A 27,892-nucleotide genomic window follows, 5' to 3' on the forward strand; every position below is an offset into this window, starting at 1 on the left:
GCTTTATCGGTGACAATCATTTGGCGCGTCTATCAGGAATTAATGTTGTCCCATCTGTACAACCGGAAGAGAGAAGCCAACTTTCACCATTGATGCCCTATAAATACCAAGTGCATTCTTCAGAAAAGGGGTTGATCAGTTGATGAGTTAACTAGTTGCTTCTGTTCATAGTTTTTTTTCCATTTTTAAGGCGGAGCAAGAGAAGAGTGGTGGTGCCGGAGATCGCCCAGGGAAACTCGAGAGAGAGCCTTGGGGCGTAAGAATAGAGAGCGGACCGACTCTCGCGAGAGCGAGAATATCTTTAGAGCATGAGTAGAAACAGTGTAAACGCCTGGTAGCAAGAAATTGCTACTAGGCTTTTTAATATACTTGCATTGTTATTTTGTAATTCATCTTCATATCTATTCAATGGAAGTTTTATTTCTACATCTACTCACTCTCTTAATATGCATGAGTAGCTAAACTAGTTGAATGGGTTGAGAAGAACTAAGCTAACATAACCTAGGAAGTTCATTGCTTGCGCTTGTCTTGTTTATGCTGTGCAAAATTCCCTTTAGAGTTACTTGAGAGAGAATCTAAAGAAAGAACTTAATGTCTCGAGAGACCTAGGTTAGAATCTGGACTCAAAAGAGCAAGATTAGGTTTGCATAAACAAGAGATAGGGACTTAGAGATAAGCTTTGTTTGTCAGCTTGTGTCGCATGCATTCTAGGAATGGGAATGATTTTATGTGGTCGCATATTTGTGTGAATGTCATGTTGTCATCGCATAAATAGAGACAATGGTTTGTGTAAACCCTGTAGACTTATCGCATATTTATCGGATGCGTTCTAGCCTTAGAAGTCGTAGCATACACGCTGAGAGGTGGTTTACTATTATATGCATGTTGCATGATCGCAAAGCATGAACGCATTCTAGGGAGTGTTAGCCGAAACCTCTCTCAACCTGTTGACCGCATATTCATCGTATTTCCCATTACCAACTCTTTTCAAACTCCGCCGCATTCGTTATTTATTTTTATCAACGCAAACAACAAACCGAACGATTTATTTATTTAACTGGTTACCGCAAGTCTTCATAAAAATCACCAACGCAACTATTTTGACAAGTCCCTGTGTTCGACCCTGGACTTACCAGGAAACTCAGAGGAATTTACACTTGAATTTCGCAGGGGAAACTTGAGTGCACAATGCAATCCATCAACGCATATCATCCATATTTCCATTCAATAAAATAACGCATCACTAACCTATTGCTTCCTTTGAGATTAACCTATAATTAAATGTCACATATTACAAGTTATCTCTAAGCACTCTCAAATTACATAAAAAAATCATCGGTCGTCAGTCAACAATAAAATCATGCAATTCATATATGTAAAACTCGGATTGAAACCCATAAACAAGTTCGTATACATCATAAAATCAGAATGTCCCAAAATAACATTGAGTTCCTCCAAATCCCTAAGCTAAGAAACCAAAATCTTACATTCTCATGGAGGACAAGAAGCTACGATCCGACATCTACTCAATTAACTACTAAAGAAACACTTAAAGAACAAAGTGGAAGAGAGAAGAAAGGGGAAAAATCGACTAGAGGCTGAGTGTGGGTGATTTCTTCTCCTTAAATCGAAGACAGATATTTATACTGTACTGTCGCAGCTTTGCAATGCTGCCTTACATTGCACGCGCGTCCATCACCAATTCGACGTGTTGCAATGCTACATGTAGCGTCGCGACGCTGCCCTGTTTCTTCAACATCGACCAACTACTGCCTTATAGCGTTGCAACATTCCATCAAGGGGAATTTTTGTCCTTTCACATCCTTTTGAAGCTCGATTGCTGAAATTAGCTCCTAATTGCTCTAAATTAACTACGAACAACTCATAACGATTGATTCTACCTCCAAGATGCTCAATACCTGTAAAATAACTAAATAAAAAATTAAACATAGTAACGAACTAGAATTAGAAAGAGGAAAATAACACATTTCTGGTGCTATCAAATGGTCATCTATATCAGTTAGAAGACAAATTTTTACCTCAATGTGAATCATGTCTTGAGGGAAAATTACTAAAAGATATTTTTCAGAAAAAGTTCTTAGAGCAAAATAACCTCTAGAACTAAAAGATATTTTTCCGATGAATGTTAAAGCTCGGGGAGGATCTAAATATTATGTTAGTTTCATTGATGATTATTCTAAATATGACTATATTTACGTAATGCATCAAAAGTCTGAAACTCTTGAAAAGTTCAAAGAATGAGGCTGAGAACCTATTAGGTAAAAGGATAAAAGCGCTTAAATCAGATCGAGGTTGTGAGTGTATGGATTTACAATTCCAGAACTATTTAGTTGAACATGGAATTCAATCACAACTCACAGCACCTGGTACACCACAATAGAATGGTGTAGAAAAAAGGAGAAATCAAGCCTTTTTAGACATGGTTTATTCAATGATGAGTTATGCCCAGTTACCTCAGCCTTTTGGGGGTATGTAGTACAAACTGATGTACATATACTAAACACGGTTCTCTAAAAAAGTGTTTTAGAAACACCATATGAGCTATGGAGAGGATGCAAAGGTAGTTTACATAACTTCATAATTTGGGGATGTCCATCCCACGTGCTGGTGAAAAACCCTAAGAAGTTGGAACGATGTTTAAAAATATTCCTATTTGTAGGATACCTTAAAGAAACAAAAGGTGGATTATTTTATGATCCTTAAGAAGATAAGCTATTTGTATAGAAAACTGCTACATTCTTAGAAGAGGATCACTTAAGAAATCATCAACCTTGCAGTAAACTAGTATTCAATGAAATGTCCAGAGAAGCTACAAATTCAACAAGAGTTGTTGATCAAGCTGGTCCTTCAATTAGAGTTGTTGCTCCATCACATCCTTCTCATGAGATGAGAATGCCTCAACATAGTCGGAGGGTTGTTCACCAATCTTATCACTATATGGGTTTAGCAAAAACTCATGTCATCATACCTAATGATGTCTTAGAGGATCCATTAACCATTAAATAGGCAACAGAAGATGTAGATATAGATCGATGGACTGAAGCCATAGACCTAGAAATGGAGTCGAACTTCAATTTTGTCTGGGAACTTGTAGATCAACCATATGGGGTCAAACCTATTGGTTGTAACTGGATCTATAGGAGAAAACGAGACCAAACTGGTAAGGTGCAGACCTATATAGCCAAACTTATGGCTAAAGATTTTACCCAAAGAAAGGGGTAGACTATGAATAAACCTTCTCTCCTATTGCCACGATTAAATCGATTATAATACTTTTATTCCTTGCTGCCTTCTATGATTATGAAATCTAGCAAATGGATGTCAAGACCGCCTTTTTGAATTGCCATCTTAACGAAAGTATTTACATGTCTCAACTACAAGGGTCTATTGAACAAGGTCAAGAGCAAAAGGTTTGCATGCTTCACAGCTACATTTATATTGAAACAGGCATCTCGGTCCTAGAATATAAGGTTTTGATACTGCGATCAAATCTTATGGCTTTGAATAGGATGTTAACGAACATGTTTATAAGAAGTTAGTCAACAAAACTATAGCTTTCTTAGTCCTTTATGTTGATGATATCGTGCTCATTGGGAATGAGACTGCATTCCTTGTTGACGTAAAGAGATGGCTAGCATCATAATTTCCAATGAAAGATTTGGGAGAGGCACAATATGTTCTTGGAATCCAAATTGTTTGGAATTGCAAGAACAAAATGCTAGCACTATCTCGTGTATCTTATATTGACAAGATGTGTCAATATATAACAAGCAAAATTCCAAAAAGAGTATACTACGTTTTAGACACGAAATTCATTTGTCTACAGAACAGTGTTCTAAGACACCTTAAGAAGTTGAGGAAATGAAAAGACTTCCTTATGCATCAGGAGTCGGGAGCTTGATGTACGTTATGTTATGTACACGTTCAGACATATGCTTTGTAGTTGGAATCGTTAGAAGATTTTAGTCCAACCTTGAACATAACAACTGGACTGCTGTTAAGAACATCCTCAAGTATCTTCGGAGAATGAGGAACTATATGCTCGTGTATGGTCCTAAGGATTTGATCCATATAGGATACATTGATTCAAATTTTTAGACTAATGTAGATTCTAGGAAATCTACTTCAAGATCAGTATTTACTCTTAACAGAGGAGCAATAGCGTGAAGAAGCATCAGCAATAGCGTGAAGAAGCATCAGCAATAGCATGAACAAGCATCAAACAGAGTTGTATACGTAACTACATGTGAAGTAGCTAAAGAAGTAGTATGGCTCAGAAAAATCCTGATATATTTGGAAGTAGTTCCAAATATGCATTTGGCAATCACCCTTTATTGTGATAACAGTGGTGCAATTGCTAACTCAAAGGAATCGGGGAGCTATAAACGTGAGAAACAAATCGAGAGAAAGTACCATCTCATTCGGGAGATAGTACACAGAAGAGACATGATCATCACGAAAATAGCCTCTAAGGATAATTTTGCTGAACCATCTACGAAGGCCCTCACGGCTAAAGTGTTTAAGGGTCACCTGGTCGGACTAGGACTACAAGCTTCATAAATCTAGGGAAAGTGGGAGGATGTCAAGGGTATATAGATGTCCTAGTTTATTATATTTTCCCTTTTCTCAACATTATATATTTGTATATATTAGAAACCTACTAGAGTTTTTAGTCCAACTGGGAGATTGTTGGGAATGTCCTAAAACTTGCAATTCGTAATCATGGAAACATATTCTATTTATCAATAAAAAGTATTCTTGAAGCGTTTATTCAATAAAAGTGTTATTGAAATTTCATTTTGTAATAAAAATCTAATAAACGAATCCATGGCTAGAGTATGAATACTATGACTTTATGTAGAGAAATAAAAGAGCATCAAGTTAAGATATAGCCAAAAAGGTCTATTAGTATATGGATGAGATTGGGTACCTCGTCCTGGGGACACTATGGATGCGGCCTACTTTGTATAATGATACAAATGACGTGATCCTGAAATCGTTTATGTGGATACATGCGAGTAGGGGCATCCTATGCACAAGAGTTTTGCATAAGACCGGACCACGAAATAGTCACTTTTTCTTTATAACGATTGTTTATAGTTAAAACTAACTATTTCAACTTGATGACCTAGGGTAACTCGATCTTATTCTTGAGCTAACTATGAACTTCTTTTTATTCGGGATTATCCTTGATCTGCATAGGTAAGAGTAGTTCAACAACACTGCTCAATAAGCCTCCCATTTTGGGTATAACACTGGAAAGATCAATGAGATGGAATTCACTCCTACTTGTTTTAGGGTTAGCAGATAGGTTGTTTCCTTAAGTACTAACTCCTGATTTTGAACAAAGGGGCCCTATCTTCTCATGGCTTCTCATGGTCGAGAGGGATATGGTTTATTAGTTGGACTATAAACCAATTGTTCAATAGACGATGAGTGGGAGCTTAAAGAGCAAGATGTATTTACAGGGCTAAAAGGTTTTTTTGACCTAGTGATATGTCTTTAGGAGATATATATTTTCTATGTTAATTCCCTGAAAATTTTATTCTTTGTTTGCTTTTAATGCTCATTTTGTAGGTAAAATGGTCCCAGGAGCGATTAGGAGTCATTCCAAAAAATTGGGCTAAAAAGGATAAAAGAAAATGATAAAAAAGTCAACAAAGTTGAAGAGAAATGAAGTAATTACCAAACTGCCATAAGAACTAGTGCCATGACCCTCCCAAAAGCATCGAGCAATGCTTAAAGATAGAAAGCATCTATCTGTTGCAAAAGAAGGCAGCATTGATATGCTCCCAATAGCGTTGCAACACTTCGAAGTTTGATGTAATTGTCTTCGTGTGCGCAAGCGCCTAGTGCAACCCAGCATCAGGGCAACGTCATGACTCAAACTCAATGCTTCTTGGATTTTTTACGATTTAGCGTTGCAATGCTATCCTAGCATCGCGACGCTACCTTGCGAATATAAATACTTTTTCTTTAATTTTTGCAAAAAAATAGAAGCACAATTCTCACGGAGGCTGGGATTTCACTCTGTATCATTTCGTCTCTTTGTTAATTGTGTTTCCCATTTAGGTTAGATTTTGATTTTCTTTTGTATTGTAAGGAACATTTTTATGATTCTTCATGAATTTGTCTGAGTTTGTGAAATAGTTATTGAATCTTGTTTCTAGTTTCATAGGTTCTTGTAATTCTTTTGAGTTTTCTCTTTTTCTTTATCATTTGCAATCTGAATTAAGGATTCTTGAATATGTTTTTAGTTCTTGAAGCATGTTGAATGATCTATATCTTGAACATGTATAGCCTAGATGCTCAGTTTTGTCACAATCATGATTGAATGCATTGCTTTCAATGTGTTTGATAGAATGTCTAGCCAAGATCTACAAGGCGCAATAGTAATTGTGTGTTTGATGGCTACTCCTGAGATGCATCAATTATTAGATTTTGAGAGAATTCAGTTAATTGAGTAAGCTTTCTTGACAGTTAATTGGTGCAATTGAATCCTATAACTTAATGCGCGTGGTTTCTATTTTATATGGTCGCTATCGAACCCAATAAAGGTAGATGCATGTAGGTTTATTAGAGTTAGGCCTATCCAACCTTAATCAATGTTTAGGATGCTCTCTTGACTAGGGTATTGGTAGTTGTCCACCTTTGTAGAGGCTAGCTTAATCGAGTTAAGTAAGTAGTTGCGAGCATAATTCAATTGTGAATTTAATTTGTAGAATTCGATGATAGGAATTGCATTGAACGTCTAACTTGAATTAGGAGCAAGATTGATCTATACTTGTTTACGTTTATCCTTTTCCTCTTCATTTTTAGTATGTTTCTACTTTCATCAAAAGCCCCATTTTATAGCTTTTATAGTCAGAGTTAGTTTAAGCAAAGATTAGAATTAAGCCTTCCCTGAGGATTGACCTCTTACTTCTGCTTTAACTACAAGTTAGTTTTAGTTGTTGTTTAAGCTTTATAAATTTTGTTTTTTTCAAGATAGGTAGAATTGATGACATCTATTTAGCTTTTGAACAAAATTGTGCCGTTGCTGGGGAATGGCTAAACCATTTAATCTCTTTCTTAGCTAAATTTGACTAGAAAACTTTAAAAACACCAAAAAGATTTTTCTTTCTTTGAGTCACTTGTTTTAGTATGGTGGATATGAATATCTTTTATACTTTTTTTTTTTTGAAACAAGCAGCTCGACATAAGGAACAACAAGAGATAAGAGAAATAAATTAACTTAAAAGTCAAGTTTTTCAACTAACCTCTCTTGTTCAAGATTTGGCTATTAGGCAAATATAGGTTGCACATGGTCCTGTACGCAAACATTACCCTTCTTGGAAGATGTCTAGCCAAACATCAATGTTGATACGTGCCTCTTCCTCCAATTCAGGTACTCCTCTAGAAGAAATAGGTAAGGAGCTTTCTAACAATTCTTGTGAGATTTTGTAGGAATTCTCCCTTAGTCAGCAAGAATCCCCTAGTTTCCAACAAGATAGCTTCAGTTTTACAATTGAAGTTACAACTGAATATAGTAACTTGATTAACCTCGTTGCTCAGATTACTAAATCAGTAAGGAGATTAGAAGAGTCTTGGGATCATCAATCTTCTAGTAATACCGAACCTTGTAGTGAAGTTGCTTGCATTGACCAAAATGCTGAGCAGCTAGTTCCTTGAAGTATAGGTCAAGGTAAGACTTTGGACTTTATTATGTGTGAACTTGCTAATTCTTCTTTTCAGCATGTGCAAGAACCTACTAAGTCTCACATAAGGACTCAAACCCCCATGCTCGTTGAGGTGAAGTCTCTTCCTTAACTTGCACATTTAGGGCTTACACTGGAAATTCGTTCAGAGCCTTCCACTGTTTGTTGCACCGAGATTGATACATTTGAGGAATTCTCTCGATCAAATGACAAAGATGGTATTTACTCCCCATCGTACCAAAAACAAGTCGGTAAGGTAGAATATGAGTTCGAGACTTATATTGAGGAGTCTCAGGTAATTGAGTTTGAGGTAGTCAAACCTCGTTCTATTCTTCCCTTTGGCATCTCATATATTTTTTTATTACTGCTCATATTATCCTTACAAGTCAGTATCTATTGTTGAGTCTTTTCTTTCTTTCGACTCTTTTGGGTCACTTGAATCTCGATTCATTCTTTTTCTCTTTTTTGTTGAAATTTAAAAAACCAAAATTCGACCTATCTGGTTGTCGTCAAAAGGTGAGTTCTCTTATAGCCCTTCCAGGCTATATAGATTCATCTAAGAGAGGATCAAAGAAGTATGAAATTTTTTACGTACCTTGAAAAGCGAAAAAGATGGGTCGCATCGAGCAATCGATGATAAAAATTTGTCCTTCCTAGAGGTAGCAGTGTGTCAAAATTAAAACACATTATTTTATTTTTAGGATTAATTTTTAGAACTGGTCTTAACTGTAGATTTGATTTTTAATTAGTGTTCTTAATAAGCTATGTTAGTCCAAATCTAATTTCTTTAAATAATAATAGTAAAAAACATGAGGGCACAACGTCACAACACTGTATAAGCAGCATCGCGATGTTGCGAGACAGAACTGCGATTTAAATGCAGTTTCTGCAATTTGAAGGATACCCATTTCGATTTCCTCTACTCCAAACTTATTTTCTCTGAAAAAACTTCACCCACGCCCCATCGATTTTCATCCCTAAACTCCAAATCCAAGCATTTTTCTTCCAAAACTCATCCTTTCCCTCACCATTTAAGGATTTCCACCTTAAAGTTTTGGGTTTCGTACCTAAAAACCCATCTTTGGGGCTTTTCCTCTTCTTCTCAAGCAAGGTATTTAGCTCGATCTAAGGCAATGTATTCTTTTTTATTGAATTATTTAATGATTATCTTAGTTGTAGTTGAGTTTTGCTTGATGGATGGATGTCTTGCTTGAATAAATGGGTTTTGTGGTGATTTCCATGAATTTTTTATTGGTAGAAATAAAATGCTTGGGATTTTTCTATTTGCAGGTTCCAAAATTGAGTAGTGGTGTGATTTTCTTTATTGAGAAACCTGTTAGAAGAGTTTATTTGGATTCCCTCAGGATTAATCCCTAATTATTTGGATTCCCACAAGATTAATCCCTAATTTTGTGAGTTTTTCCTTAGAAAATTCTTTGTGGGTCCTAGGGCTAAAAAGGGAAAGAATATTGCCAGCTCTAATGGTAGGAACTCTCCTCCATAACCCGAGATCAATAACCCTAGGTTTGCTTCTGAAGGGGATGAGAGTAGGTACCATCAGGTGGTAGCACTTAGGAACTTAGTACCGGAAACGGCCTTAACCTTAGAGCCAAACTTCTATCCTCAAATAACTTCTGAAATACAGGAGAGAGGATGGGAAACTTTAGTAGCCAATCCTGTTGAGGTTGTGGTCCCTTTAGTGAAAGAGTTGTATGCCAACATTGACGTTGACAACGATGTCTCGTTGGTAAGGGGTGTTAGAGTCTCTTTCTCTTCCTCTAAAATAAACAAAATCTTTCGTCTACCTAAATTCGATGACGAGTATGGACGCTTTCTATCTCATCCGTTAGACGAACAAGAGATTATAGAGGCCCTCGGTGATCAAGGAGTTCAATGAACATGTTCTAGCGAGTTTGCCTTTCGATTTAGATCTACAGACATATCTGTTGTAGGCCAAATCTGGCATGATTTCGTATGTTCAAGATTAATGCCTATACTCAGATTGACCGACGTGACAGGAGATAGAGCTAAAATTTTTTATTGTCTCATTCAGGGTATGTCCATAAATGTTAGGAGGGTTATTCATGTTTCCATCAGATGATATGGACGTTGCTCTACTACGGGTACCCTAGGACACTCCAGTCTTATAACTTTGTTGTGTCAAAGATCCGGGGTAGAAATACCCAGAAATGAGGAGCGTATGGGGCGTAAAGCTCCAATTTCTAAAACATCTATCTCAGTCTTCTGAGGCCGTGGAGTTGAAGAACTCCGCGAATAAGAAAAGAAGAGCTGGGAGAGGAAGAACACTTTAGAGAGAAACCACTTAGGGTAGAACTTCCAAATCAACCCCATGAGCAACCCGAGAGTGGAGACACATTAGGTAGGCAATCCCTTAGGATAGCTACTGAAGACAGCCATGTATGAATAATCCCTTAGGACTGTTGGCTTCATGTATGAATGAGACCATCTCTACTAAGCTAGCATCGATTTTCAGTACGACATCCGGAGAGAGCCTGATTCACTTGACTCAGACTGACCATCGGTAATATATTTTCCTGGTATATTCCTTCCTCTTCACCCTTTTTGCATTTTTCCCTTTTCATTTTCTTACTTTCCTGTTTTAGCTTTCTTGGAATAGAGAGTTTTGAGACTAAGCTTTTTCTTGTAGCTTTTCCTTTCTTTTATTTTTCTTTTCTTTTCTTGTAGGAGTAAACAAAATGGAAGAATAGCAAAATTTTGATGTAGGAAGAAAAAAAATTGTACCACCACCCATTGCACGAAAAATGGGAGTTTTTTGTTCCCTTCTTTTTGTCTTCTCGCTCATATCCACGTTAAAAAACATTGAGGAAAATTTTTAATTTTTAAGTTGAGGTGGGGAACATTGCGTATTCGTGACATTTTATTAGGGTTGTATAGCAATGGGCCTTACAAATTTTTTCTCTATGATATACAAATGCATGTCTGGAACCTTTGAACACCTAAGCTCAGGTTATTCTGATTTTTTTATCTTGATTAGGCTCTTATGAATTTCGATGGCACATATTTTTATTCTCTGAAAAAACAATATCACAATCTTGACATTTTTCTTAAACGACTCATTTTTGCATTTATGCATGATTGATTCAAAGCATGTTCATTCATTCAAGATTCTCATTCATTTTGTTTGTTATGCATCATTTGTTTACACAATCTCTTTATTCTTATCAATGAAACTTTGATGACGCATTCTTCCAAGTAATGATACAAATAAAATTTTAGACCTTTTAAAAATATTTTCTAACAAAATTTGGAAACTCATTTTTTCAACAAAAACTCTTTTTTCCTTTTAATTCCAAAAAAAATCAAATACTTAGTCTTTTAGATTTATTTAGAATCTTAAAATTCTTACTACTTAATTTTATTTGTCACCCCGATAGGACAAGTCTAGACAAAGATGATAAAATAGGGCCTTCTAGAAAAAAGAAAAAAATTACTAGTATAAAAAAAATAAAGCAAGCTTGCTAGTTAACATAACCTTCACTAAAATGTGTGTGTACATGGATAGAGGCGAAAAGAGCTACCTCCATCGTTTTTAGTTAGGGCTCGCAAGAAAAAAGTGATAGCTTCCCTACGATGTGATTGTGAAAGCTATGCTTCTACGTAAAACAAATGCCAATTACATTTTGTCTGCATGAGTTTAAAAAGATACTCTTGTCCTAGAATTGTCTCTCTTTTTTGAAAATTAGGTATACCTTATACTGATAACCGAGCCAGTGTAGGGTGAGGAATTGAGAGTTGGATATCGCCTTTCTACTAGTTTTAGCCTTTAAAAAAATTAAAACTCAGTGGTCCTTTCTTTTATGACTTACAAGAAAAACATGTTTTCTTGTCAAAAATAGGTTTCAACTCTTTGTTAGAAAAATTTTAAAAGTCTAAATGCCCATTTGTATCATTTTTTGCTTGTTTCTTGAAAAGAGAGATATGAGTCGAATGTTTGTGTAAACGAAATGAACATATGAACATTTTGAATGACTTATTTGAATGAATGCACAATGATTGTTCATGTTTTGATTGACTGTATGCATATTTCTAGTTTTGACTTGCTCGAGAAGACTAAGAGTTAAGTTGCGGGTATTTTGATAGGTCTTTAAGAGAGAGATATTTTCTATGTTAAGTCCATCAAAAGTGTGTTGTTTGTTTGCTTTTAATGCTCATTTTGTAGGTAAAATGGTCCCGGGAACGATTAGGAGTTATTCTGAAAAATTAGGCTAGAAAGGATAAAAAAAGACCAAAAAGTCAACAAAGTTGAAGATAATCGAAGTAATTACCAAAATGCCATCAACCCAGCATCACAACCCTCCCAGAAGCATTGAGCAACGCTTGAAGACAGAAAGCATCTATCTACTACAAAAAAAGGGTAGCGTTGCAACGCTCCGGAGTTTGACGGAAATGTCCGCGCATGCGCGCCCCTTGTGCAACCCAGCTTCGAGGACAATGTCAAGACTCAAGCTCAATGCTTCTTCACTTTTTTTACAATTTAGCGTTTCAACACTATCCTAGTGTCGCGACGCTACCTTGTGAATATAAATACTTTTTCTTCCAGTTTTGCAAAAAAATAAAAAAATAAAAAAATAAATAAGCACAATTCTCCCGGAGGTTGGGATTTCCCTCTGAATCATTTCGTCTCTTAAGTAATATTGTTTCCCATTTAGGTTCGATTTTGATTTCCTTTTTTTTTTTTATTATAAGCAACATTTTTGTAATTCTTCCTGAATTTGTCTATGAGTTTGTGAAGTTGTTATTGAGTCTTGTTTCTAGTTTCAAGGGTTCTTGTAATTCTTTTGAGTTTTCTCTTTTTCTTTATCATTTGCAATCTGAATTGAACATTCTTGAATCTATTTTTAGTTCTCGAATGATTTATATCTTGAACATGTATAACTTGTAAGAGTATGTTAGCATGCAGAAAAAGCATCAAGGATCAATAAACACTCTAATTTATTTATATTAGCAGAAACTAAAGCATGCTTATCAATCACAAGAGGGTTTGAAGTCATACCTTTGTAGAACTCTTCAAGATCTTGATCCTCAACTACTATTTTCTCCGAAACTTGCTGTGAATCACCTCAAGACCTTCCCTACTATACTCTTGGACTTTAAAATGAGTTGGAGACTCAAGAACAGCTTGAACGAAAGGAAACTTGGAGAGAAACTCACTACTACAACCCATTTGAAGAACAAGTTCTTCAGTCCGAATTTTTCTATAAAAACTCTTTGAATGCATGCCTCAATTCCACTCCAATCTTCTTTATTTATTGCAGGTTATCATACAAAGAAGATGGCTGCATGAGATGCAGCTCATGCTTGGAGTTATTGAAGCAAATGTAAATGAGTTTTGTGTAAGCTAGTCGAAGATGATAATGGGAAAAACCAAATTTCTATTTTTTGTCATTTTTCAATTTTTCAAAACCAAATGATTTCAAAAAGTCAATTTGATTTTAAATTTGAAAATATTATTAATTTTGTAAAATTAATTTCATAAAATAATTTTCTAATAATATTAATAAATAATTATTTAAATAATTCAATTAATTCTAATTAATTTAATATCAAATATTAGTTAATTTTTATACAAATCCACCTTCATATATTTAAATCATATTTAAATATAACTCTCCTATTCCGTTTAATTCTAATTTTAAAGTTTAAAATTAACTTATCATGTTACTCTAAAGTTAATCCATTTACGAGCTAGTAGGGAGACCTCGCGGACCTACAGATCATGGGCTCCAACAATCTGAGATTAATTGGCTAAACTCATTATACCGAATTAACCCTCATTCGTTAACTAATAGATCACTCCACTAAAGCCCATAGTTGAACTTCTCTCACCATACATATATTATGTCCACTTGATATAACCATGACCAGTAAGTCAATTCTTCACAGGTTGTTCGTAATCACAATTGGGTCAAGTTCACCGTTTTACCCCTATGAATACATCTCGTTCCTTAAGTTCCTATTGACCCTTTAATGAACAATTCTAAAACACAAAACTTATGAATCAAGTCCTTTCTCTATCATGAGAAGGCAGGGCTTCGATTGTTCAAGACCTGGAATCGGTACTTAAGAGAACAACCTATCTGCTAACCCTAAATCGGCTAGGAGTGAATTCCATATTGTAGGGCTATGTCCCTAGCTATTCATCCGATCTTATCCAAAAAATGGAAGACTTATTGAGCAGTGTTGTTGGACTACTCTCACCCATGTAGATTAAAAGATAATCCTAAATAAACAGGAGTTCATAGCTAGCTCAGGATTAAGATCGAGTTAACCTAGGTTACTTAAAATGAAAAAGTCAGTTTTAACAGTAAACGATCGTTATAAAGAAAAGTGACTATTTTGTGGTCTAGTTTATATGCAAACTCATTGCATAGGATGCCCCTACTCACATGTTTCTACATGAATGATCTGTGGATCACATCATTTGTACTACCTACAAAATGTGTCGCATCCAATAGTGTTGCCAGGATGAGATACCAAATTTCATCCATATACTTATTAGACTATTTAGGCTATATACTATTAATTGATCCTGTTTATTTCACCACATAAAGTTAAAGTATTCACACTATAGCCATGGGTATGTTTATTGGATTTTCATAATAGAATGCAAAATCAACAATTTTATTGAATAAGTTACTCAATAATATTTTATTGATAAATAGAATGTTTAACACGAACTGTGAGTTTTAGGATATTCCCAACAATCTCCCACTTGGACTAAAAGTCCAGTGAGAACAGATATATACAATACAATGTTAAGAAACATAAAGGGAAAATACAATAAACTAAGGCATTTCTAATACCATAGTTATTCTCCCACTTGCCCTATATTACACTACTTGGAGTCTTAGTCCAACCAGGTGGCCCTCAAACACTTTAGTTGAGAGGGACTTTGTAAATGGATCAGTAAGGTTGTCTTCAGAGGCTATCTTTGTGACGATCACATCTCCTCGGAGTACTATCTCTCTGATGAGATGGTACTTTCTCTCAATATGTTTTCCACGTTTCTGACTCCTTGGTTCTTTTGAGTTGTCAACAGCACCACTATTGTCATAATACAGTGTGATTGGTAGGTGCATATCTAGAACTATTTTCAAATCAGTCAAGAATTTGCGTAGCCATACTGCTCCTTTAGCAGCTTCACATACGGCGACATATTTTTCTTTCATTATGGGTCTTTCATTGTGGAGTTAGTGATACAACTTTCTTAATGCTTCTCCAAACTATAGCTCCTCCATTGAGAGTGAAAACTGATCCTGAAGTAGTTTTTTTGAATCTACGTCAGTTTGGAAATAAGAATCAGTGTATCCTGTAGGATCAAATCCTTAGGTCTATACACAAGCATATAGTCCCTCATTCTCCTTAGATACTTGAGGATGTTTTTGACAGCAGTCCAATGATTGTGTCCTGGATTTGATTGGAACCCGCTGACGATTCCAATTGCAAAGCATATATGTCACACCCCGCCCCGAGCCCGCACTTCTGAGCTCGAGGAGAGGTGTGAGGGACCACAGATACCACCCTTTTGTGATACCTACTGTTCAACTGAACCTCTTTACTACACTTAATAAACTTTAAGTCAAGGAGATAACAACAGCTGATTAAGTAGGCCTACTTTATATTACAACAATGTAATGTTCATACAACTCCAAGACTTAATTATAAAGTTTACAACAACCATTTTTAAACCCTCCAGAAGTGTAATTGTGGCTTGTGGCAGACCTCGACCTTAGCGGCAGCCTGGAATTCCCCACCTTCCGCTACCTGGGGGGAGGGGGAACATAAAACATGGAAAACGTGAGCTACAAAGCTCAGTAAGTGGCAGCTTTAAACAAATATAAGTTTGACTTTAGAAATTCATCTTTTGGGAAAACAATTCCACAATCAACAACAATCACATAGCAAAATGTAATCTCCCCAGCCTATCAGCTGGACAACTGATGCGTTATTTTATGATGTGGAAATGTGGATGATATGCGATGATGAGATTGTGTTAAGCACTCAAGTTTCCTCAGTGGAATCCAAGTGTAAACCCCACTGAGTTTTCTGGTAAGTCCAGGATCGAACTCAGAGACTTGGGAAGACAGGTTACGTTGGTCATTGTTAGGAAAACTTTGCAGTAACCAAATAAATAAATAGTTGTTGAGGTTGTTTTTTGCAATGATGAAAAAAATAACAAATGTGGCGGAGTTTGAAAAGAGTTGATAAACTGAAGATGCGATGAGTATGCGGTGAATGGGTCGAGAAAAGTTTTGGCTAACACTTCCTAGAATGCGTTCATGCAACATGCATACAATAGTAAACCACCTCTCGGTGCGAATGCCATGGCTTCTAAGGCTAGAACGCATGTGATGTACGTGCAAAGGTGTCTATAGGGCCTACACATAAACCTCTAATTCTTGTCTATGCGATGATACACAAACAAGGCAACCACATATCATCATTCTCATCTCTATGATACATGCGATGCAAGTTGGCAAACAGAGCTTACTTCTAAGTCCCTATCTCTTGTTTATGTAGTTCTAATCTTGCTCTCTCAAGTCTACATTCTAACCTGGCTCTCTCGAGTCCTAGGCTCTTTCTTTAGACTCTCTCTCGAGTAGCTCTAAAGGGATATTTGGCACAGCATAACTCAAGATAATCGCAAGAAATGAACTTCCTAGGGCATGTTAGGTTAGTTCTTCTCAACCCACTCGACTAGTTTAGTTACTGATACGTACTAAGAGAGTGAATAGATGTAGACTAAGAACTTCCATTGTATAAATATAAAGATGAAATACAAAACAACCATGCAAGAATAGAATAAAGAGCCTGGTAGCAATCTCTTGCTTCCTAGGCTTTTACACTGTCTTTCTACTCGTGTTCAAAAGATCATCTAGCTCTCATGAGAGTCAGCCCGCTCTCTACTTCTACACCTCAGGGTTCTCTCTCGAGTTGCCCTGAGCAATCTCTGATATCACTACTCTTCTCTTGCTTTGCCTTAACATAAAAGGAAAACTATGAATAAAGACGTGCGATCCGAACATATGAATTTTCGAACCCCTTTTCTGAAGGTTGCCTTTGGTATTTATAGAACATCCAGTGTGAACGGCGACATCTCTCTCATGATTGCACAGATGGGATGATTTTAATTCCCTGATTGATGCGCCAAATATTTGTCACCGAAAAGCTGAATGTACTTGTTATCGTTAGTGGCTGTCAACTTAATTCGGATTCGACTGTCATCAACTTTCTGTCCCATCGCGATTAATTAGCCTTTCACCCAGATACGCCCACCATGTTGCGCCGACCAAGTTGCGGCAGTTCTTCTTGAGCAAATGTTTGCGAACACGATCACCCAAAAGCCTTGCGTTAATGCTACGGCTCGACCAAGGATTTCCAATGATCCAATTTTCGCCTTGCGTCAATGCATATTTTGCACAAAAAATACAAAAATCAACTGTTTCCTATGCAATGAATGCATGCGACTGCAATATTATGAATTTGATGCTTTTTGGACGCAATTTAACATTTTTATCAACGCAAGCCAGTTTTGTTTAAGAAACTTAGGACTATGATAACTTGCATTTCTGCCCGTTATCACACCCCCAAATTTAAACAATGCTTGTCCTCAAGCATAAGCTAAAGATTTCCTTTAGCAAGTTGAGCGCAATGTTCTTTTCCTAGATTTCTCAAGGATACTTCATTCATTTCTTATACACCAAAATTTCCTTAAGTCTTATTCAAGTCTCTTCTTAAAATATTTCTAAGACCTAGGGATCGTAAGCTTAACCTTTAAAAGGACTTTACTAAATTCCAGAACATCGCATGATTTATTTAAAAGAATACTTTTCCACCGAGGTGTTAAATGATTTTATCCTTGCATAATTTCTTGACATTATTATTTTTTTTCTGACCCTGCACTGCTCCAAGTGCCTTGCCTTCATTTTGTTTTGCCCCCACGTGTGTCATGCGAACATCCAACTATGAGCAATGCACTCTTTCTCAGACTAAACTCATACCTACTTGGTAGCAGAGTTGCGATCATTTATTTATGCGTTGATCCTAGTGACTTACTTTCGTTTTGGCTTGTCCCCACGTGTGTTATGCAGACATCCAACTGCGGGTAAGTGCCTTTCACAACTTAACTCTTATGAACATGGGTTTCCCCCTTGCATTGACAGTGGAGTTATTATTTTCCTCTTTTCTTCTTCATATTTATTGTTATTATTTTTTTGTAGAATAGCAAGGTCAAAAATAAATACCTCACCCCCAAATTTAAAATGTGGCAATGTCCTCATTGCCAAAAGATTAAATTAAGTCATGCGATGGTCTTAGAATGCTTCGTAAAGAGAATTTAAAAGAAAGCTAGCAAACCTCTAACTTCTAGAAATATTTCATAAGGTGACTATCTTAAAGTTAAGTTGACTCTAGTATATACAAAAGAAATAGAAGCATATTTTTCATCATTGAAATCATAATTGGAAAAGAGATAGTATGCGGTAACTCGCTAAATTTATCCATGTCGAGTGATTGCGGTAATCAAAGAGGATGCGGTGATAAAACTTTTAAAACTAAAATGTGAGGTGATAGTGCAAAATTTGAAATAGAGATAAGGAAGAATACACCCCCAAATTTGCGATGTCGTCACAATGTGTATTGATGAATCCATCTTTGCGGCGATCTATCTTCTTTGGATTACGGCGACGAAGTAAAATAAGTTGCTTCTTTGCGTAACATCTCCGCAATCTAGTGCCTCGATCCTTGCAAGAAAAACAGAGAAAGGGTAAAATAACTTTAAACAAAACAAAATTATTTTTATAGAAATCTTCATTTTTTTTTTTTTGTAGAATAAGAATAAGAATAGATAAAGACTGAAAAGATATAGTCAAGATATATATTGAGAATTTCGAATAGTAGAGAAGTACTGAAGATTCCATGCTTCCCAAAACTTGCGTCCCTGATGGATTGCGATCGTTTAATAACGTAGGGACCACCTAATTCCTTCTTTATTCAAAGTTCTTTAGTTCCACAGAGTCGAATTGGCGATGCCAGCCTTCTCCCTGATATGCCTTTACTCATTGCCCATTAACTTTGAATATGTTGGTTCTGTCATCATTTGATAATTCCACCGTGCCATGTGGGAATACTTGATAATTTCATATCTCGAGAAAACCCCAAGTGGTAGACGTGAGTTGAAGAGTAAGACCCTCTGCCTGACTTGGAGGTTTTTGCTATATATGTGCTTGTCGTGCCAGCGCTTAGGGTGCTCCTTGTAAATCTTTGCATTCTCATATGTGTGAATCCTCCATTCTTCTAGCTCGACCAATTGAATTTTCTACGCTTCTTCTACTTTCTTCGAATCAAAGTTTAGCTTCTTTACCGTCCACAGTGCCTTATATTCCAGCTCTAGAGGCAAATGACATGCCTTACCAAATACCAACGCATATGGGGACATACCTATTGGTGTTTTAAATGCAGTCCGGTATGCCCATAAAGCATCGTCAAGCTTTGTTGCCCAATCTATTCCCGAAGGCCTTACTACCTTCTCAAGTATCAGCTAATCTCCCAATTGGACACCTCGGCCTGACCGTTCTCTGCGGATGGTATGCGGTGGCCACTTTGTGGAGAATGTTGTATTTTCACAATAGCTCCTTAATAGTATGATTGACAAAGTGAGACCCCTCATCACTTATTATGGCACATGGGGTGCCAAAATGAGTGAAAATATTTTTCTTCAGGAATTGGGAGACTACCGCCGCATCGCTTGCAGCGTATGCCACTGCCTCTACCCACTTGGATACATAATCGACGACTAATAAGATATAATGTTTACCATTCGAGGGAGGAAATGGTCCCATGAAATCAATACCCCACATGTCGAACAATTCAAGTTCCAAGATGGTGTTCATTGGCATTGCATGTTTCCATGAAATGTTACCTGTGCATTGGCACCGATCACACTTCATGGCATAGTTAGCTACATCCTTAAACAATGTGGGCCAGAAGAATCCACTTTGTAAAACCTTTGTTGCAGTGCACTGTCCTCCAAAGTGCCCACCATATGGTGAGTTGTGACATTGCGGTAATATGCGTTGTTTAGCAGCATTTGGTATGCACAATCGCAGGATTTGGTCTGCCCCCCTTTTGTATAGATTCGGCTCATCCCAATAATAATATCAACATTCATGTTTGAGCTTCTTTTGTTGGTGGTAGGTATAATCTTTTGGAAATTGCCCGCAAACCAAATAGTTGATTATGTCAGCATACCAAGGCAATTCTTCAATATGGAACAGCTGCTCATCCGAGAACACCGCACTAACCTCTGATTCATTGTGGTCAACTTCAAGGTTTTCCAATCTAGAAATGTGATCCGCAACTTGGTTCTCTGTCCCCTTCCGATCAATTATTTCTATCTCAAATTCTTGAAGGAGAAGAACCCATCAGATCAATCGCGGCTTTGCATCCTTTTTTGACATTAAGTACTTCGTTGTCGAGCGATTAGTATGGATGAGTACCTTTGTTCCCAACAGATATGCTCGAAATTTTTCCAACACAAAAATTACTGCGAGAAGCTCTTTCTCTATGGTGGTATAACTGGTCTGAGCAGGATTCAATATTTTACTCGCATATGCGATGGAATGCAAGATTGTTTTTCTCTTTTATGCCAAAGCTGCTCCCATCACATACCTGCTTGCATCGCACATTATTTCAAAAGGCAGTGTCCAATCAGGTACAATTAACATGAGTGCGGTAATCAGCACATTCTTCAAAACTCTGAATGCGTTGAGGCAGTTGTCGTCAAAATTAATTTTTCTGTCAGCCTCTAACAACGCACTTAGTGGTCGTGCTATGCTCGAAAAATATTTGAAAAATCGTCTGTAGAATCCAGCGTGCCCCAAGAAACTTCATACAGCCTTCATGCTTGTTGGAGGTGGAAGTTTTTCAATTGCTTCGATTTTTGCTTTTTTTCACCTCCAACCCATCCCGGGAAACCTTATGTCCCAACACTATGCCCTCCTTTAAGATGAAATGGCATTTTTCTCAGTTAATCACCAGATTCGTCTCTTCGCATCTCTTCAGTATCTTCTCCAAGTTGGCTAGACAGACTTCATTAGTGTTCCCATAAAAAGAGAAGTCGTCCATAAAGATTTCGACAAAATCCTTAATATAGTCTGGAAAGATGGCCATCATGCACCTTTAAAACGTGCTTGGCGCATTGCAGAGGCCGAATGGCATGCGGCGAAAAGCAAAGGTCCCATATGGGCAGGTGAATGTGGTCTTGTCTTGGTCTTCTAGAGTGATCATAATCTGATTGTACCCGGCATAACCATCCAAAAAGCAGTAAAATTAATTTCTAGCTAGACGGTCTAGCATTTGATCAATGAACGGTGGAGGGAAATGATCTTTCTTTGTGGCCGCATTCAGCTTGCGGTAGTCCATGAAAATGCACCACCCAATGAAAGTTCTTTGTGGTATTAGTTCATTGTTTTCGTTCGGGACTACCGTCATGCCACCCTTTTTCGGCACACACTACACGGGGCTGACCCACGTGCTATCTGCTATAGTATAAATAGTGCCCGCATCTAACTATATAATGATCTCCTTTTTAACGACCTCTTTCATCGCAGGGTTGAGTCTGCATTGATGTTCGATCATTGCCTTGTGGTCCTCTTCAAGACGAATACGGTGCATACAGTACGCTGGGCTAATTCCTCTAATGTCGGTGAGCATCCAGCCAATTGCTCGCACATACTTCCTCAGAATGCTCATCAATGCATTCTCTTGGTCTTCATTAAACTCAGAGGAAATAATAACTGGTAGCTTCTCATTCTGCCCCAAAAATGCGTACTTTAAATGATTCGGTAGGTCTTTAATTCCAGTGTTGGTGGTTCTACTAGGGATTGTTGCGTTGTTTTTCTTTCTTCTTTTTCTATTGGCTCTTCTTCTTGGTTTGTAATCATCTCTTCTTCCTTGCTTGTTTTTGTTATGATCACATTGCAGGCAGCGACGGATGCACTAGCATCCTCTTCTTCATTCTCTTCATCAAACTTTTCTTCTTCAATTAAATTCTAGTCGTCATCTGAGTCATGCAGGTATTCTTCATCCGAAAACTTCATGGCACGAATTATGTTGAACTTGAGCTTCTGTCCGTTGATGCTCAAAGTGATCTCCCCTTTATGCACATCAATCTCGGCACGACCTATTCATAAAAATGGTTGCCCCAAGATGATGGGCACGTCTTTGTCAGCCTCGTAATCCAAGATGATGAAATCGGCTGGTAGAATAAATTTGTCAATGGTGATCAGCACGTCCTTCACCTTTCCCTCTGGATGCACCAGAGGTCAATCAACCAGTTAGAGAGTCAAGGTCGTGGGTACAAGTTGCCCCATATTCAACTGCTCAAAGATCGACAGAGGCATCAAATTGATGTTGGCTCCAAGGTCACACAAGGCTTGCTCGATGTACAGTCCTTTTATGGAGCAGGGTATAGTAAAGCTCCCAGGATTGCTCATCTTCGGTGGAATTATTGATTTTGAACTTTGTGTTAACACCACCATGGAAAACTTACCAGTTCCTCTCTTCTTGGTTATCATATCCTTCAGAAACTTTGCATAGGCAGGCATTTCCTCAATCGTTTCACTGAATGGAATATTAATATGTAATTGTTTTAACATAGACAGAAAGCGTTGGTACTGTATCTCTTCATTCTTTTTCTTCCTTAGTCTCCGCGCGAAAGGGAGTAACTGCACTTTCATGGTCCCCGTCTCAGTTGGCTTTGAGGTCGACACAACCTCTAATTCTATTGCTTCCTTTTGTCTTTCTTCTTCTTGTGTCACCACAATTTCAGGTTCTGCCGCAATAGGAGCTGTCCGACTAAGCTCCTTCTTTTCTCCCTCCACAGTTTTCCCACTTCGCAATGTCACCACATGAATTGCTCTTTACCTGATCCCTTCGGGTTGTGTGGGAGTTCTGTTGAACTCGGAAAAGTCCCTTATGGTTTACTCTTTAGCTCACCCGCAATCTGGCCCAACTGTAACTTTAGGTTGCAGATGGACATAGCCTGATGTTGAAGCACAATTTCGTTTTTCTCTATGTATTGCTTCAATAGGCTCTCCAAGGAAGATGACTGCGGTGGTTGTCTGATTGCTTGTCTGACTGTTGTTACGTGGGAAGAATCCTAGTGGCCCTTCTTTCTGCGCCATGGATTGGAAGTTCTGTTGCTGATTCATCCATGCAAAATTGGGGTGGTTTCTCCACTCGGGATTGTAGGTATTCGAAAAGGGACTTTTTTCACAAAGTAAACGGACTGTGGATTTTTTAGGCATTCTTCTATCGCATGCCCATCACCGCAAGTCGCATACCTTGCGATGTCTTAACTAATTTATTGATTTGCCCATTTTGCGGTGTTGGGCTGCTGATCACAATTCCCTGTATTAAGTTCATCATTGTGGTCATCTGATTTTGTAGTGAAGCAATAGCACCATTACTTGCGTCATTGTCTTTGATTCTCAATCTCTGGTCACTCTCTCTCCAGTCCTCCTGGTTTTTGGAGATGCGATCCAAGATATTCTTAGCCTCGTCATACGTCTTATCAAGCAGACCACCAGTGACTACCGCATTGGCAACGGTCTGCGAAGCGGGATTCAAACCATGATAAAAGATTTCCAACTGAAGGCAGTCTGGTAAACCATTGTGTGGACAATCCCTGACCAACCTTTTAAACCTCGCCCAGGCATCGCTGAGCGATTCGTCCGTGTCTTGTTCAAAATTTGTAATTATTTTCCTTCATCTAGCATTCTCGATAGGTGGAAAATATTTCTTCATAAACTTCTCCACGACCTGTTCCCATGAAGTGATCTCTCTCGGTTCGAAAGAATACGCCCATTTCCTTGCCTGATCATAGAGAGAAAATGGAAACAAAGTTAGTCGAACTTCTTCAGCAAAGATGTTTGGGAACACAAAAGTATGTAGATTTCAATAAAGCTTCAGAGGTGGGCGTATGGGTCTTTGCCATGCCTTCCTCCGAATTGTCCTACAGTCTAGATCATCTGCAGCATGACCGACTTCATTTTGAATCGGCTACCATCGAGGGCAGGCCAAATGATTCCTGGAGAGAAATCATAGAGGTTTGGCAATGCATAGTCCCTAATGGGCCTATTGCGATCATTAGCCAACAGGATTGGATTCGCCATTACGTTGTTTTCGTTTGTTGCTCCGTTTCCAGGCTGCTCCATCAACTCTTCTTTATCTGACTGTGGTTGTTGTTGGTGGTCTCTTAATCTCTGTTTAAACATCCTCTCAATCTCCGGGTCATAATTCGCCAGAGATTGAGAGTCTGCAATGAAATTAGAAAAATTGCCATTACACACTATTTCGCCGAAGTTCCTATCAATGGCACCAAAAATTTGATGCGTTATTTTATGATGTGGAAATGTGGATGATATGTGATGATGAGATTGCGTTGAGCACTCAAGTTTCCTCACTAGAATCCAAGTGTAAACCCCACTGAGTTTCCTGGTAAGTCCAGGGTCGAACTCAGGGACTTAGAAAGACAGGTTGCGTTGGTAATTGTTAGGAAAACTTTGCGGTAACCAAATAAATAAATAATTGTTGAGGTTGTTATTTGAAATGATGAAAAAAAATAACAAATGCAGATGAGTTTGAAAAGAGTTGATAAACTGAAGACGCGATGAGTATACGGTGAACGGGTTGAGAAAAGTTTCAGCTAACACTTCCTAGAATGCGTTCATGCAAAGGTGTCCATAAGGCCTACACATAAATTTATGAATTTTCGAACCCCTTTTCTAAAGGTTTCCTTTGGTATTTATAGAACATCCAGGGTGAACGGCGGCTTCTATTTCATGATTGCACAGATGGGACGGCTTTAATTCCCTGTCTGATGCACCGAATATTTGTTACCAAAAAGCTGAATGTACTTGTTATCGTTAGTGGCTTTCAACTTAATTCGGATTCGACTGTCATCAGCTTTCTGTCCCATCGCAATTAATTAGCCTTTCACCCAGATGCACCCACCATGTTGCGCCGACCAAGTTGCGGCAATCCTTCTTGAGCAACTGTTTGTGAACACGATCACCCCAAAGCCTTGCGGTAATGCTGTGCTCGACCAAGGATTTCCTATGATCACAATTTTCGCCTTGCGTCAACGCACATTCTGCACAAAAATACAAAAATCAATTGTTCCTATGCGATGGACGCATGCGACCACAATATTATGAATTTGGTGCTTTTTGGACGCAATTTAACATGTTTTATCAATGCAAGCCAGTATTGTTTAAGAACTTAGCACTATGATAACGAGCATTTCTGCCCGTTATCAACAATCCTGGCATGATTATGTATTTTTCCTGGGTATTCTCCGCGAACGTGATGACCAACGTGGACATAAGCTCACTACCCTATAACCCGTCAACTGTGCACATGTTGACATTTCTTGTTAGCCATGTTTGGGTACGCTGATAATCCAAGCCAGATAATCTGACAATCCCAGCCAAGCGTTTTGCAAGCACGCTAACAATATCCCAGGTATGAATCCAATTTCCTAATGCAAATATACAAACATTGTGACAACAATACAAATCAAATATCCAGACAAACATATTTCCCGATCATGGAAATATATCAAACACAAACTATACATATCACATATATATATATATATATATAAATCAACCATCACACAATGGAATAACCACTCACCTTGGTTGGTTAGGAACTTTCCTTTCTGAAGTTCCTTAGGTTTCCTTGGTTTCTCTTTTGAACCCTAAATTCCAGATTCAATTATCAGCTTAGGGTATTTATAGTTCCAGAACTTATTTTAAGATACTTTCTTCTGAAAACATGTTCTAATATGTCTCAGGAAGCTTACCCTAAAATCTTAGCTCCGAACTCCTCGTGATTTGGCTGGAATCATCAAAATATCAAAGCTAGCTCAAGCTTACCTGACAGCTCGACCCTTCGGTCGTTTCCTCATTCTCCAGCCCGATTCCTTGGATTTTCTTCTCCGGCAGCCCTACCATGACAACTAGACTCACGTAGCTTTCAGGTGGCTTTGAAATCACTCCAAACGCATGAGTATTCTGGGAGATATCCTTGTCCCAAGTTGATGATACTTCCAGACCTTCCTGTCCGACAGCATCTCCTCCTCTTGGAACTTCATGACCGACGCATGGTTTCTACTACCAATGCATGCGTTCTTCCATCAACGCATAGATTCCTCACAATTGGCCTTCATGTCCTTTGAAGAGAAATCGAGTTATCATCTGAAGTCCTTGGCCCTAGGCGTCCAAAATTTCTCCAAGGCGGACACCTTCTACTTGGCCGCATGTCTAAGTGTCCTTTCCTTACACTATTAACGCAATCTTACGTCATCACTATCCAAGGTGTCTTCTTCCCCTTTTACCAATGCATAGCCCTCACATTTGCATGTCTTCTTGTGCATCCACCTTGCATCCACCTCATTTTCTTAAGGCCTAAGATTTCTCCCCAACAAGCCACATGTTCGGATGACGACCTTGAATGCGTCCATCCAATCTCATATGCGCCCATCTACCACAAATGCATCCATCTACCGCAAATGCATCCATTCAATCTCATATGCATCCATCCTACTTCATATGCGTTCATCCAACTTCACCTTGTGCCCTTGTGGTGTCTTTAAATCTCAACATAACACCCTTCAAGCCATTGCCGCCTAGCACCTTTCCCCATATGCGACCTACTAACTCGATTTTTCCATTTCCAATTAACGCAACCTTACCTTGTGCATCCCATTGATGCAACTTGGTCGCATATGCTAGATGCTCTCAATGCTCCTCCTTGGCCACATGCTCTCTACCGCATGGCTTACCTTTGCCCTATGCGCTTAACTAGGATTATGAGCAACCCTCTTCCACCACATACTAATTTCTCAAGCCTTGTCATTTGCGTCCACATGCCTCGGATGTGCTTGGCACATAGCATAACACCAACACATAACAACCTTTGGGTCAACCTAGTTCTCAACTCAACGCCTCATGGTATAACTTACCATCGCCTAGGCTCTTGCTAACGCATCCCTTATGACTAACGCATATATGTCCTTGTTTCTTTTCAACGTCCATAGTCTCTTGCTCAAGACCAATGCAACCAACCTCATAAACCTTATTACGCAAGCCTTAGCAATGCAAAGACAATTCACCATGCGTTCACCATGGCTTGTCTCATCGCCTAGCTCATCGTTTAGCAAGGCCGCCACATAGCATCATCGCATAGTGTCGCCGAATAAAACTATCACATAGAGTTGCTCATCGTGTAACGCTGACGCCCATTGTGTAGTGCATCATGGCTATCGTCTAGCGCATCATCGCTATTGCCTAGCGTACCATCACATAGCGTTATCATCCATCGCATAGCGCTATCGTTTAGCACCTCACTGTTCTGCACGATCACCTACCGCATTTGCTATACGATCGTCTGCCCGCCTACACGATTTCCTACCTCGTCGTGTAACGCTGCTTGCTTACTATACGATCGCCCATCGTGTAGCGCTGCCCTTTTTGCTACACGATCGTCTGCTTATTTACCACATGATCAACCAGTGCTTATGTCCGCGCAACTTGAGGCTGCCGCATGCTTTACTAACCTCTCAAAAAATTGGTTGTCGTATGCTTGTCCTCGTATAGCCTTTCCTGTCGGCCACACTTCAACGTCTTTCAACGCCCAAATAACCTCTCCAATGTTCATGGCTAACGCATGGCACCATACCAATGCTTAGCACAAGGTCAACGCATTGTCAACTACTTAAGCCATTTCTTTCTTGGCTTCCGACGCATGGTTCCTTTTTGGCATCATACTTAACCAAATTTTCACTAGTTAAGGCTTAACTCAAAGCTACTCAACAATCTATTTAAACACTTAGAATTTTCCTTCTCTTTAACATAGGATTTAACTTCCACTTGCTTAAGTAGGGAAAATGGAAATCCAGGTTTCACAATATATCAGGATGTATACATTACATTGCGTACATCAAACTCCCAACTGCAGATGCGTAAGGAATTCTTGTCATTTCCTCAACATCTTGAGGTATCTTAGAACACTGCTCCTTTGATAAATGAATTCCATGTCTAAAAGGTAACATACCTCTTTTGGAA

This window comes from Benincasa hispida, chromosome 4, assembly GCF_009727055.1.
Source record: "Benincasa hispida cultivar B227 chromosome 4, ASM972705v1, whole genome shotgun sequence".
Lineage (NCBI taxonomy): Eukaryota > Viridiplantae > Streptophyta > Magnoliopsida > Cucurbitales > Cucurbitaceae > Benincasa > Benincasa hispida.